Below are 15,559 nucleotides of genomic sequence, written 5' to 3' on the forward strand. Positions count from 1 at the left end.
TTCTAATTCGTTGAAGAATTGAGTTGGGATTTTGATGGGGATTGCATTGAATCTGTAGATTGCTTTTGGCAAGATAGTCATTTTTACAATGTTGATCCTGCCAATCCATGAGCATGGGAGATCTTTCCATCTTCTGAGATCTTCTTTAATTTCTTTCTTCTGAGACTTGAAGTTCTTATCATACAGATCTTTCACTTCCTTAGTTAGAGTCACATCAAGATATTTTATATTATTAGTGACTGTTGAGAAGGGTGTTGTTTCCCTAATTTCTTTCTCAGCCTGTTTATTCTTTGTGTAGAGAAGGGCCATTGACTTGTTTGAGTTAATTTTATATCCTGCTACTTCACTGAAGCTGTTTATCAGTTTTAGGAATTCTCTGGTGGAATTTTTAGGGTCACTTATATATATTATCATATCATCTGCAAAAAGTGACATTTTGACTTCCTCTTTTCCAATTTGTATCCCCTTGATCTCCTTTTGCTCTGGCTAGGACTTCAAGAACAATGTTGAATAGGTATGGAGAGAGTGGACAGCCTTGTCTAGTCCCTGATTTTAGTGGGATTGCTTCAAGCTTCTCACCATTTACTTTGATGTTGGCTACTGGTTTGCTGTAGATTGCTTTTATCATGTTTAGGTATGGGCCTTGAATTCCTGATCTTTTCAAGACTTTTATCATGAATGGGTGTTGGATCTTGTCGAATGCTTTTTCCGCATCTAACGAGATGATCATGTGGTTTTTGTCTTTGAGTTTGTTTATATAATGGATTATGTTGATGGATTTCCTTATATTAAACCATCCCTGCATCCCTGGGATAAAACCTACTTGGTCAGGATGGATGATTGCTTTAATGTGTTCTTGGATTCAGGTAGCGAGAATTTTATTGAGGATTTTTGTATCTATATTCATAAGGGAAATTGGTCTGAAGATCTCTATATTTGTTGGATCTTTCTGTGGTTTAGGTATCAGAGTAATTGTGGCTTCATAGAATGAGTTGGGTAGAGTTCCTTCTACTTCTATTTTGTGGAATAGTTTATGCAGAACTGGAATTAGATCTTCTTTGAAGGTCTGGTAGTACTCTGCACTAAACCCATTGGTCCTGGGCTTTTTTTTGGCTGGGAAACTATTAATGACTGCTTCTATTTCTTTAGGGTATATGGGACTGTTTAGATCGTTAACTTGATCCTGATTTAACTTTGGTACCTGGTATCTGTCTAGAAATTTGTCCATTTCGTCCAGGTTTTCCAGTTTTGTTGAGTATAGCCTTTTGTAGAAGGATCTGATGGTGTTTTGGATTTCTCCAGGATCTGTTGTTATGGCTCCCTTTTCATTTCTGACTTTGTTAATTAGGATGTTGTCCCTGTGCCCTCTAGTGAGTCTAGCTAAGGGTTTATCTATCTTGTTGATTTTCTCAAAGAACCAACTCCTCGTTTGGTTAATTCTTTGAATAGTTCTTCTTGTTTCCATTTGGTTGATTTCACCCAAGATTTTGATTATTTCCTGCTGTCTACTCCTCATGGGTGAATTTTCTTCCTTTTTTCTAGAGCTTTTAGATGTGTTGTCAAGCTGCTAGTGTGTGTTCTTTCTAGTTTCTTTTTGGAGGCACTCAGAGCTATGAGTTTCCCTCTTAGAAATGCTTTCATTGTGTCCCATAGGTTTGGGTATGTTGTGGTTTCATTATCATTAATCTTTTAAAAGTCTTTAATTTCTTTCTTTATTCCTTCCTTGACCAAGGTATCATTGAGAAGAGTGTTGTTCAGTTTCCACGTGAATGTTGGCTTTCCATTATTTATGTTGTTATTGAAGATCAGCCTTAGTCCATGGTGGTCTGATAGGATGCATGAGACAATTTCAATATTTTTGTATCTGTTGAGGCCTGTTTTGTGACCAATTATATGGTCAATTTTGGAGACAGTACCATGACGTGCTGAGAAGAAGATCTATCCTTTTGTTTTAGGATAAAATGTTCTGCAGATATCTGTTAAATCCATTTGTTTCAAAACTTCTGTTAGTTTCACTGTGTCCCTGTTTAGTTTCTGTTTCCACAACCTGTCCATTGATGAAAGTGGTGTGTTGAAGTCTCCCACTATTATTGTGTGAGGTCCAATGTGTGCTTTGAGCTCTACTAAAGTTTCTTTAATGAATGTGGCTGTCCTTGCATTTGAAGCATACATAGTCTAAATTGAGTGTTCCTCTTGGAAGATTTACCTGTGAGGAGTATGAAGTGTCCCTCCTTGTCTTTTTGATAACTTTGGGTTGGAAGTCGATTTTATTCAATATTAGAATTGCTACTCCAGCTTGTTTCTTCAGACCATTTGCTTGGAATTTTGTTTTCCAGCCTTTCATTCTGAGGTAGTGTCTGTCTCTTTTCCTGAAATGGGTTTCCTGTTAGCAGCAAAATGTTGGGTCCTCTTTGTGTAGCCATTCTGTTAGTCTATGTCTTTTTATTGGGGAATTGAGTCCATTGATATTAAAAGATATTTAGGAAAAGTAATTGTTGATTCCTATTATTTTTGTTTTTAGAGTTGGCATTCTGTTTTTGTGGCTGTCTTCTTTTTGGTTTGTTGAGGGATTACTTTCTTGCTTTTTCTAGGGCATGGTTTCCGTCCTTGTATTGGTTTTTTTCTGTTATTATCCTTTGAAGGGCTGGATTCGTGGAAAGATAATGTGTGAGTTTGGTTTTGTCGTGGAAAACTTTGGTTTCTCCATCTATGGTAATTGAGAGTTTGGCTGGGTATAGTAGCCTGGGCTGGCATTTGTGTTCTCTTAGGGTCTGTATAACATCTGTCCAGGATCTTCTGGCTTTCATAGTCTCTGTTGAAAAGTCTGGTGTAAGTCTGATAGGCCTGCCTTTATATGTTACTTGACCTTTTTCCCTTACTGCTTTTAATATTCTATCTTTATTTAGTGCATCTGTTGTTCTGATTATTACATGTTGGGAGGAATTACTTTTCTGGTCCAGTCTATTTGGAGTTCTCTAGGCTTCTTGTATGTTCAGGGGCATCTCTTTCTTTAGGTTTGGGAAGTTTTCTTCTATAATTTTGTTGAAGAAATTTGCTGGCCCTTTAAGTTGAATATCGGCATTCTCATCAACTCTTATTATCCGTAGGTTTGGTCTTCTCATTGTGTCCTGGATTTCCTGGATGTTTTGATTTAGGATCTTTTTGCACTTTGTATTTTCTTTGATTGTTGTGCCGATGTTCTCTATGGAATCTTCTGCACCTGAGATTCTCTCTTCCATCTCTTGTATTCTGTTGCTCTTGTATTCTCTTTGCCTTTAGCCATCTGGTAATCTCAGGTGTTAGATGTTTTAGCTGTCTCTGGCTGGAGCTTATTCCTCCTGTGAGTCTGTTAGGCTATGTCAGTACTTCTGGGAGACCAGCTCCCTACTGAGTCCCAGTGGTCAGAACACTCCCTGTAGGCAAGCTCTCCTTTGGCAGGGAATGTGCTCAGAGGTTTGAGGTTCAGCTCTGCCTGGTGGCTGAGGATGAAAGCCCAAAGGGACCCTGTCGAAGAAGCTCTGTTTCTTCTGTGACCTGGTGCTCTCTTACCTGGACCAGCCTCAGAGAGACCACGGATAGAAAGTGGTGATCTCACCTGAGTGCCCCCAGAGCACTCCCTGGAGACAAGCTCTCCACTGGCATGGAAGTTGCACAGAGGTCTGAGGATCAGCCCTGCCTCCTGGCTGAATGAATACCTGAAGGGACCCTGTCAAAGAAGCTCTGTTGCTTCTGTGGCTAACACCTCTCCTGTGTGGACCTGACACCAGGTCCTTTTCTGATCATCAAACTGCAATGAGAACTCTGGCAGTCTCCCAAGTGTCACCAGTTAATTGCTCTTAGATAGTAACCAGACTTTCTCCTACTCAAAGCACATTCCAAGAGGTTGTAAAACAATTAACCAAATGTCATGAAAAGGGAACTAAAAATTTATTATAGGTGCTAGGACAGAAAAAATATTGACTGTGTTTATCTATACAAAACTTTACTAATAACTTAGTTATGGTTTTAAACCTTCAGAACCTGTGGAGCTGAGACAAGTGATGAATGTTTAGCTAGATAATTACTCCTAATGGCTATGCATGTAAACATTCTCTGTTGTAAACTTCTATTTTTATTTATGATTCGATTTTCTCTGTCAACTTTTATGAACTTTTTAACATGTGATCATGTATTCTGAAAGATATTTAAGGGCTGAGGACAAAGAGAAGAGTCAGCACTGAGGGACTGAGGTGAGAGGAATGGAGGTGAGAAGAACTGAGTTGAGAGAGGAACTGAGCTGAGGAGAAGTTTTTAGAAGAACACTTTTGAGATTAGAAGGAGAATGCAGATTGAAATAACTTGAAAACCATCGGTAACATAAAATACTAAGAGAGCATTGTACACAATTCAGAGTGAAAGAGGAAAAAAGAAGATGCTGCAGAGAGCAGAAGGAGCAATCAAGCTTCTCCTTACCATCGGACAGAACAGGTCCCACTGTAAGGAAGGCAGATTTAGTCTAATTAAATGAAACAAATCTTTTTTCTTACAAATATGGGTTTAATTCATTTAGCATTAAAAGGGTAGAAACCTTTCTTTCTCTGTGTAATAAAGATTTGAGCTCATTTTTCATCTAGAATGAGTGAGTTATTTCTGCATCAGTGCTCCGTCTTCTGCTCCATATACATATGTAAGTATGTAATTATGAGAATATATTCAAACTGGGCCCACTTGGGTTTGAATGGAAATGTATAAATGTATTAATGAGAATGAATGAATCTGTATATGAAGTTATGTGAGATTATGTATATTCACTTACGCAAAAGTTTTTCCTTCTGCGAATGTTATTCTCTTCTGCTGGTTCAATGGTTCATTGTTCTGAATATAGCCTGGCAAGCAAGAGGTATCTATACAATAGGGAAAAGGCTCTAGCAATTAATCATTTACTTATTATCCTGCTGTTTTAGGATGAGGAGCTTAGTGCCAGAAACTGCAGTTTCTGGCCTCAGAGGATCATAGAAGGCAGGTCAGCTACAATAGCATAGTAAGTTAGACTTAATTAAGTAAACTTCTTACTATACAGCAACCTTAAATTTCTCATAAGACAAAGTCTTTCACTCTGCCTATGTTCTTTCACCTCTGCTGCCTCAAGAAGGACCAACAAGAAAGAAGAATAACCTCCCTTCCCTGCTGAGGCTGGCCCCAAGCATATATACATACACATATACTCATTTAAAGGATGGAGTAAAGATTCAACCACTTTACACATATACACACATTTGCTGGATGGAGCAAAGCCCCCAAAACTTCCTAAGGACCATTACTTTAATGAGTTTATACTTTTACTGAATTGATTGGCTAAAAGAACAGAGACTAGTATTAGTTATCTAAGTAATGTCTTTGTCTCTTTTTTCCTTTTGAATTCTTATTTGTATCAGTTAAATCTTCCAAAGACAGCATAGAAACACCACTTCTTGGAAAACCATACATAGCCCCCCTTATCTTGTAAGAAGTACATCTATACTTCTCCAGTTTCACAGGACCATTTCCACAAGAGAATCAATTGTTTTAATACTTCTAGGTCATGATCAACATGTCTACTTAGCTTGGAATGCATCAGAAGAAACATAGTTAATCAAACCATTGTTACATGCCCACAAGTTGTTTCAGTAATATGGCTGTTGTCCAGAATTCTGCAGAATAATAGGTATTAGGTTAAGGAGAAATACCTAGGTTAAAGGTTTTGGATATTAGACAAGGTTCATATAAGTCCTCTAATGTTAATTTGGGATGCCCACAGTTACAATGAGTTTTGTCAGTCAATGGGTGGACAGTTTGTTTAGTTAGTACAAGGCTGTGTGTCTAACCCTAACCAGCATTCTTGGCACATTTCCGGCTTGTAATGATCAACTCTATCCCTAGGGTCACATTCTGTGACACCGAATCTTGATTCCTCATGTTTTCCTTGTTTACAAAGTCCAGGATATTTTAGAAAGAAATTTCTATGTTTTTTTTTCCGTTATATTGCCATTGAACTATATTTTCCTATGGTGCATCCTTGGAAGGGAGCTTTCTTTCTATATATTCATCTTTGCGTTTTCAGGAAGCCCATTTTTACAACCAAAATTTTGGAATGGAAACTCTGTTTCTGGGAGGTATCTAAGGGCATGCATAGTATTGTAAACTCTGCATTCCTATCTCAAAAGATAAGCCCACACATCTTCCTTTTTTCCAATATAATCCATACATTTAAAGTAGACATCAGTGAGCATAGGTGAAGGTAAATCTGGGTTTCTGGTTTGTAGTCAGGCTAGCTAATACCTTCTGTGTATCTGTCATCCTTAGTTCCTAAATCTAGTACTGAGGGCCATAGGGTTTGGATGATCACCCTATACTCATACCCATAGTACAAAACATAAGACTTTGGCAGAGGTAGTGGGAAGGGAAGGAAAGGCATGATGAAATGGATCCATACTTCCAGTGACGGTCCATTTGGCAGGGACATCCATGGCTTCCACTATCTTGACCTGGTTATGGTGGATCCTGGATCAATGGTGTAATGCCATTTACCACCAAGGCCATAGGAGTGGAGAAATTCACCATGTAGGGTCTCTTCCAATTTGATTCCAGCTGTTTCCAGGCCCCCTGTTTGAAACATATGGTATCACCATATTAGACAAAGCAGAAACTGGCATTAGCTTTGAATGTTGGCTGTATCTCTCAGATAATCTGATCAATAAACTTTACAGAAATCGAGAGAGGATATAGTAACTTGAGAAAGTATTTTAGAGAGTACTGCCAACTGCTGGCCTCTGAGATCTAGAAGCAGTGGGGGATTACATTCGTATGTAATGTTATAAGGAGTAATTCCTACCAATATGGGGTGCAGCAGCCCCAAGCAAAGGAAGGAGATCTATCTATCCTTTGCTGGACTCTAATGAGAGTTTTCTTAAAGTTTCTTTTACTGTCCTGTTTATTTTTTTATCTGTCCATAATTCTGCAGACTATATGCATAAGGAAATATTAATATTCTGTCTAAAGCATTAGGTATGAATTGAAAAGTTTGGCTATGAAAGCTCAGCCAATGTTGGATGCCATAGCTGCGGGATCCCAATCAGGAGACTAGTTTCCGGAGGAGCTTTTAAGTTATTCTTTGAGCAGTTTCAGTCCAGGTGAATGCTTCTACCCACCTGAAAAATGTATCAAAAAATACTAACAGGAAAGTTCACGCTTCCCTGGCAGGAAGGAGCTTGGAGAAGTTAGTTTTCCTAGAGTTTTCTAGAGTTAATTTCATATTCAGACCACTTTCTGGGTAAGGGATCTCTGTTTTGGATCTATTCAATCATAAACTAGGCATCTTGAACCAGGATGTCCACTTTCGGTATAACATATCTTAATCTGAACAACTCAGAAAGTTTTATGGACCTCAGATGCCTGGTGTAGGTCAGTTACCAACAGTCTTGAAAGTTGTTTGTGGGAAAATGATCTTTGCTTTTGGTATCCTCCATCAATCTGTGGGTTTGAGCTGTCTATTTCTTCTTTACTATGGAGTCTCAGGCAGCATCAAGTTGAAGCATGTCATCAGAATATCATTAGTCCTCATTGATGTTAGGGGTGTTTGTTGGGCATCCTGGTCAGCAGCTAGGCAGTGGAGGACCATGGTTCATAGGAAAGGGGAAATAGCCACTAAGAAAGCCAATGTTTTCTCTTTTTTAATGTCCTTTCTCCTACTGGTGGGATACCCTCTTTATAGACCATACAGTAGACACCATAGTAAAAACCATAGCAACTGTTTGTATATATGATAGTGGAGTTTCCTTTTCCCTTTCTGAGATCCTGGGTCAGACTGATCAGTTATGTTCTCTGGGCTGAGGTACTTAACTCAGGCCCAAATCACTTAGAGCAAAGTACCTACTGTAGCTCCCATGTACCTGGTTTTATCTTTAATAGTGACAGTCACAGATAATCAGTGAGAGGTCAACAAACAAGAAGGTAGCAGGGTTGATGGTTGTGGATTTTCCAAATTGTACTAAAGGGTGGTCTAGTAGTAGTTTCTGCTACTAGGTCATATAGTCATTCAACAGTAAGTGGTCTGATGTTCTTCAGAGGAGAGCCTTATTCACATTGTGGAGTACTGTGTGTATGTGAACCCAGAGTTAATTTGTTTGTTTCCCTTACACGAGCAGTAGCCTCTATAACATTAAGACAGGTTGACAATCCTGTGTCTACAGGGTCCAATCATTTAGAAAGTTATGATATAGAGGATTTCCCTTGCCCCAAAGTTTGGGTTAAACCCATGTTTGTAATGTTTTGGTTTTTTTTTTGTTTTTGTTTTGGTTTTTCTTTTGTTTTGTTTTGTTTTTTTCCTTTGTGGACAAACAGATGAAAAAGTTTTGAGACATTTGAAAGTGCTAGGGCTGGAGCCTAAGTCAGAGCTGTTTTAAAAGCTTCAAATGCCATTTGTTTAGTTCCAGTCCAGATTAGAGGCTCGCTGTTCCCCCTGTGCTAGTGTTTAGAGAGAGGCCTTGAGTTTTCCATACATTCTGGTATCCAAAGGCTGCAAAACCCAGCTGCACCTAAGAACTATTGCATTTGTCTCTTAGTTTTTGGAGTAGAGATCTGAAGGATGCTTCAACCCTACTCTGAGACAGGCTCCTTTCCCTTCATCTCATAGCCAAGATTGGTAACCTACAAAGTTGGGCTTTCTTAGCTGACACACTATATAGTCCAGGGTTTGTGACTCAGGCAACAATCCCTCGGTGGCCTTTCCATAATCTGTCTTCCAAGGAAACCTCTGATTGAAGGAAAGGAGTATCTCATCAAAATGGGGTTAGAGAACTTTTAAAATTTGGTGCAACCTGCTCCATGTAAGTTGCTTACTGTAACTCCCACTGGCTCTGTCCATTTAAAAGCAAAAATGTGTTGAATTACTTCTACCAATGGGAGGCTGAAGAATGCATCTTTCAGGTCCAAACAGTATATACATGTTTCTCTATTGGAATCAGATTCAAGAGAATGTGAGGTTCTAGAAAGGAGAGATATGTTCTAGGATGACTTTCAGGATGCCAAGATGCCTGTCTCTACAAGCCAGGAAATATGAACTGCAATTTCTTTTTGTTTCAACGGTCATCTGGTGTTGTTTAATCTGGACAAGGGCAGCTGAACTGGTTAGTCGAAGAATTGTAGAAAATTGTTATTGGGACAGACCTGGGAGGTTGGTTTCTATCCATAACTTAGATAGTCTTCATTGGCAATCACAGATATTACAACTGAGTATTTTGATCGAAGGAAGAAATTTCAGCTAAGAGATGTTCTTCTGACAGAGGACAAGCCAAAAAAGTTTTGATTTGTTTCTTCAAGTCTCTCTCTCTTTAGCAAAGAGAACAATGGTGGCATTGCATTTGTGCACAATGTCTTGTCCCAGTATGATCTTTCCTGTTGAATATCATTTGATCATTATATCTCCAGCATCTGGGTGCTACTTATACTTTAAACTTTTATATTTTTTTCTAATATTCAAATCTGACCAAGATACAAAGCAAATCTTTATTGTAGCTATTTTTAATCCTTTCAAAAAGCACCTAGCAAATTGTTGAAAGTCTTCTTGGTCAGTGTTGGACACAAGGGAAAATAATGTCCAGGCTGTGTTATCTGGCAGCAAATCCCCTTTTCAGTCTAGAGGAGCTTTTTCTATTTTTTTTTTCAGAGATTGGTGGGTTTTGAGTTTTCCAATTATATGGATCATCGATTGAAGGGGACACTTACATCATGAAAAAGAAAGGAGTGGAACTTTCTCTTTTCCTTTAGGGTAAGTCCAGTGAACTCCACTCACCTTCCCTCCTTAGATCAGAGCTGCTTAAATAGGGTACAGAGTGAAGGGAATATTTCCCTGGGGCATTATTCTCCCCTCCCTGCATATATTCTGCTTAAATGACAAAGGGCCCTGGATGCCAGTCCAGGTATCTTACATTTTCCACATAGGAACCAACTCTGACTGTGAGCAGGAGTCATGAAACAAAACAGGCATGTGCTCCCTATTGCTGGAGTGAAACAGAGAGGTGGAGTTGTTCTCTTCTCTTCTCTTCTCTTCTCTTCTCTTCTCTTCTCTTCTCTTCTCTTCTCTTCTCTTTTCTTTTCCTTTTTTTCTTTTTTGAGGGGGATAAGGTATAGGTTCCTTTTGGCAAGATAGCAGAGACTAAAAGGATTTGGATCCTCAATAGGAGGGACAAATGTCTTAAACTAGTATTTTTGTTTGTTTTTAACCATAGAAAGCCACTGGTCAATACAGGAACACATAACTGACAGAAACACTTAGAAAGACACACAGACATGTACATAATGACACAAAAAGAAAGAGAAGGAGAATGTGTGTATGAGGGACAGAGAGACAGAGAAAGAGGACAACCAGGGGTAGCTACCGCACATACATCTACTTGAATAGACAGGGGAATCTCAGATGGTTCCTGGATATTGGGTCAGCAACCACTTCTAATCTCTCCTATGTGTCCAAATAGAAGACACCTTAACCACATTTACCATTGGAGGTGATAGGCCAAATGACTTTCAAATTTATTTCCTTTTGTGCTAGAGACATCATACCTTTTTGTAGTGTTAGGCAGCAATTGATCAAAGGGAGCTCTGTGAAACTTGAACATCTTATCTGTTCCTAGAAGTCCACTGACCACTGCATTCAGCTTCATTCCAAAACACACTGAGATACCTGTGTCTCTAAGTCTGGTCTCTGTAATCTAGCTGAGGTGTCCAGATATATTACAAGACACTCAGCATAAATAATTGCTCAGACATGAATTTAGGCTAATAGAAAAACCTTTATTAGTTGGCTGGATATTATGCTGGATGTTCAAGATCCCAGTGTAGCCTCCAAGCCTTTCTTGAGGTGAGATTTTAAGCATAAAAACTATATTCTGGTTTGATACCTGAGTTAACAAGAATATGTAAGAAAAATCGTTAGCCAGAAGCTGAACTACAGAAGACAAAAAGCCGAGTTAGCTAATTTTGAGTCTTTCCCAGAGTTATTAATATTGCTGAATTAGGCCATTGTTTTCACTTTGGCTGGTAGAGATGCTTAGGTGCTACATTTTAGGACAGGAATGGTACTTTCACCCATTCTCAACAATGACCCAAACCCACAGACCAGGGGCAAGATTTTTTGGTGTGGTCATATGTATGAATAAATTTTGATGCCAGACTGTGTGTGAACACACCAACAAAATTAAGAACACATACCACAGCCGGGAAGGGGTGGCACACACCCTTAATCCTAGCACTTGGGAGGCAGAAGCAGGCAAATTTCTGAGTTTGAGGCCAGCCTGGTCTACAAAGTGAGTTCCATGACAGCCAAGGCTACACACAGAAACCCTGTTTTGAAAAACCAAAAAACCAAACCAAACCAAACCAAAACAAACAAACGAACAAAAAACCAATTCACCACATACCACAACACTACTACTACACACATATGCATAAAGATACTCTCCCCCCTCCCCTCTTCACACCTGTGAGACTTTCTATCTCCCTGTCTCTATTTCTGTCTCTCCCTCTAATTCACTCTCCCAGCTTTCATGTGTACACTCCCATGCACTCACTGTATCCAAGGCAACAGGACCTTTTGGATTACCAGAGCATTTAACATGTGCACTTGGGTAATGATTTTCTGTACTCACAGGAAGTCTTACTTACCTTGAAAGCCCAGCCTCCAGAGTTATAACTCCACACTGCTCAGAATTTCTGTGCTCAACCATAGAAGAAGTCTACTCTCCCAGCCTCCTGTAGACAACCTCATCATGAAAGTTCAATTCTCCCTCTCTATCAAGCCTCCTGGAAACATCTGCTCTAATGTTCCAAAGATAACTCTATAGGGGTGGGTCTGCTCTGAGTACTCAGAGATTCCATGTCAGTGACTCCTGGCCATGCGTCTTGTCCTTTCATAGTGTGATTGGCTAAGACACTTGACTAAGACACATGCATACCATACACTCAGGGATAAGTACAAATCTTGTGCCCACTTCTGCTCCCTCTGAGAGATGGGGCCCTAGAAGGCTTTCTATGCAAAACAACCTATCCTTTCCAGGGTTGACTATGAGTTGTCCACCATAAATGCAACACTCTATCCCTTTCTTGGTCTTGCTTCTTGAATCTTGGAAGAATAGCTTCCTATATATCTGACACAGAATATGTATGAGACACACATGTACATATACATGTACACATGCAAACACACACATACATAAAATGCATACAGATAGATAGGCATGTATGCACATGTGCACACACACACAGGAGTACAGGGAGGGAGGGAGGGAGGGAGGGAGGGAGGGAGAGAGAGAGAGAGAGAGAGAGAGAGAGAGAGATTGAGAGAGAGAGAGAGAACACATGTCAATTAGGACCATACTCCAGGAGCCTCAGAAATAAACTCATGGACTTGGGAACCAGGTCTTGAATGCTGCCCACTCAGTGCCCAGGAAAGACATTTTTACATGGGCTTGACCAGAGGTCTAGGAGAGGTCTACTTGAGCCCTCCCACCAGGGTAACAAGTAAATCTGCCTAGCATCCCATGGGTATGCAAACATTTGGAATTCAGATCACAAGAATGGTTTCAGTTTAAAGATGCTTGTTTCCAAAACCCTCACTAAGTACCTTGTTCTCATAAAGCAGAAGGATAGGGGTGGCTGAGAGGTCAGGGAATAAGGGAAGGTGAGCATTTTTCACAAGAGAGAAAACAGGACACCTCAGCTGGGCCCCTGGGAGAATAGACTGTTTCTTTCTGCCAGAATATGACTCATTGTTGGACACAGGACAAAGCAGAGCCAGCAAAGTATGATAGGACATAAGAAGATCTACCAATAACCTTTGATTCTTCTTTCTGTGGACTAAGGCCTGTGTCTTTGGACACACATCCATCTGGGTTCAGCATGTGTCCCAGACTGGAGACAACCAAGGGGTAGTAGCTTTCATTCACAGCCTTTGCTGAAGAGTCAGGAACCTCAGCAAGCTGATGTGGGAATGAGAACATATCAAAAGGAGAAACATTCCATCCCACCTCTCCTCATGTCTGCCAGGCTCTGAGCTTGGGCGCCCACCTGAACCGTCTCCTGCACATAGCCACATTATCATAATGAGTTGTCTCGAGATCTGTGACAGTCTCTCTCTTCTCCCCAGTTCACCACCCCACCACAGTCACTCAGGATACTTCACTGTCTTTCCTTTCTCCAAAGTCGCTCAGTCACTCTTAGACTTTCTGTGTCCTCTTTGAACATTAACATACCTATGTTTGGGGCTAGGCACAAATTAGAAGATGGAAGGTCAGGGACATGGACGAAGGAGAGAAAAGAGGAAGGAAAGATAAACATCTTTTTATGTGGTATATCTGTGTTCCCCAAACATCATGGGAAGAATCCAGTATACCCAATGTAAAGAATGGCTTTTTCAATTACCTGTGAGTGGGGCAGCTCTGGGTTGCCCAGAAATGAGTCAAAGACCTTGTACACTGCTGCATGTTACTGCTGTGTGCAAAGAGGTCAGAAAACAATCCCAGGAAATTTCACCACATCCCCCCATGTCACATGTATTCTACTGGGCAGAGAGCAACTAGTTTCCCTTTCAGACATGGTTCTCACATGACTTAGATATATATATATATATGTATGTCCCAGGATTTAAACTCTGGAGTGCTGTCTGCTTTAATAGCCCACATTGTTCCAAGCTGCTATAGGTTAACCTTGACCTTTCTACTCCAAAACTCTTCTAATTCTGAGGAACTTGCCATAATATTGTTTTGGAAGCCATGCATCCCTTTTATTCCAAACCCAGGAAAGAAAACCACATGGAAATACTGTGGCGGATAAGGGCACATGCTCCACTATGATCATAGTGACCTTATTTGTGTTATCCAGAAGTGGAAAAAACCCAGATGTCTCACTGTGAAAGGATGGATATAGAAAATGTCTTTCATTTACACAATGGAAAACTATTCAGCTATTAATAAGAAAGGTTTCATGAGTTTTGCAGTCAAATCTATGGAACTAGAAAATATCACCCAGAGTGAGGTCATTCAGACTCAAAAGGACATGCATGGTATGTACTCACTAAAAAGTGGATATTAGCTAAAAATTTACAGAATACCTAGGATACAATCCACATAATGCAAGAAAGTTAACAAGCTGAAGGGCCCAAGTGAGGATGCCTCAAACCCATTTGGGAAGTAGAAGAAAGCAATCATGGGTGTCAGAGGGAAAGGGGAACATGGAGGGGGGGAGAGGTCAGGGAGGTGAAAGGGGGAACATGAACATGTATTAGGTGGTGGGGGAAAGAGGAGTGATGCCCTGGGGGCCAGCAGATTGAATGGAAACAGGCAACCTTGGAAGGAAGGATGTTGGGGGGACCCTCTAGAATGTGTCAGATATCTGGGACATGGGTGACTTCTCAGGCCTCAAAAGGAGCAACCTTATATGATATGCTCAACAGTGGGGGGAGGGAATTTGTGGAGTTCACCTCCAGTAGAAAGACAGGGCATCAAGTAAAAGGATAGGGTTGCCATCCCACAGTCAAAAATTCTAACCCAGTATTGTTCCTGTCTAAAAGAACTGCAGGAACAAAAGTGGAGAAGAGCCTTAAGGAAAGGACGTCCAGTGATAGTCCCAAATTGGGATCTATCTCAAGGGACGGCTCCAAGACCTTACACTGTTACTGATGCCATGATGTTCTTACAGATAGGAGCCTAGTATGACTATCCTCCTTGAGGCTGAACCAGCAGCTGACGGAGATGCAGATACTTACACCCAACCAATGGACAGAAGCAGGGGAACACTTTGAATTAGGGGAAGGCTGAAAGATGTTGTGGAGGAGGGCGACCCCAAAGGAAGTCTAGCAGTCTCAAGTAAACCAGACCACTGAGATCTCTGAAGCACTGAGCCACAAGAAAAAGGGCATGTTGCTCAAGTTTCAGACTCTGAATCCCATGTAATAAGCACCATGCCACCCAACTTCATCCCTAAACCTAATATAGTAAGAAATTTGATTAGTACCACTAAATAAAGTTCATGAATAGGGTGGGATCTCTAGTAATTCCACATAAATTTAAACATAATTGAAGTGATAGAGGCTCCAGACAACTATAGTAACTCCTTGAACATATCTTTGATTTAGTTGACAAAATTAAAAAAAAAAAAACATGATTGCACAGGCAGATACTAAACTCAGTTGTTTTTTTTATTAATATGCCTGATATTAGAGTTTCCATCAAACAGCTAATCACAAAAAGGCATTATATAGATTATAGGATAGTAGACCTGATTTGGCCATTAACATAAAGAGAAGTACCTATGCAATGTTGGTAAAGGGATTCAGTCTAAAGCAATCTCCTGCAGAGTCTGAATGTTTGAGATATACTCCTAGGCACAGAGTCAGTTCTATACCTTGTTTCATCAGAGGGACATATATCAGACTCCTCCTGCAACATTAGAAGACTAAAACATTTTTATTCACAGTCTGTTACAGCAGCCCTCCTTTGGCATACCATTATCGTCATGTACTACTATGGTAAGAGTAAATATGTCTAAGGAC

The sequence above is a fragment of the Mus musculus genome, chromosome X, assembly GCF_000001635.26.
Source record: "Mus musculus strain C57BL/6J chromosome X, GRCm38.p6 C57BL/6J".
Lineage (NCBI taxonomy): Eukaryota > Metazoa > Chordata > Mammalia > Rodentia > Muridae > Mus > Mus musculus.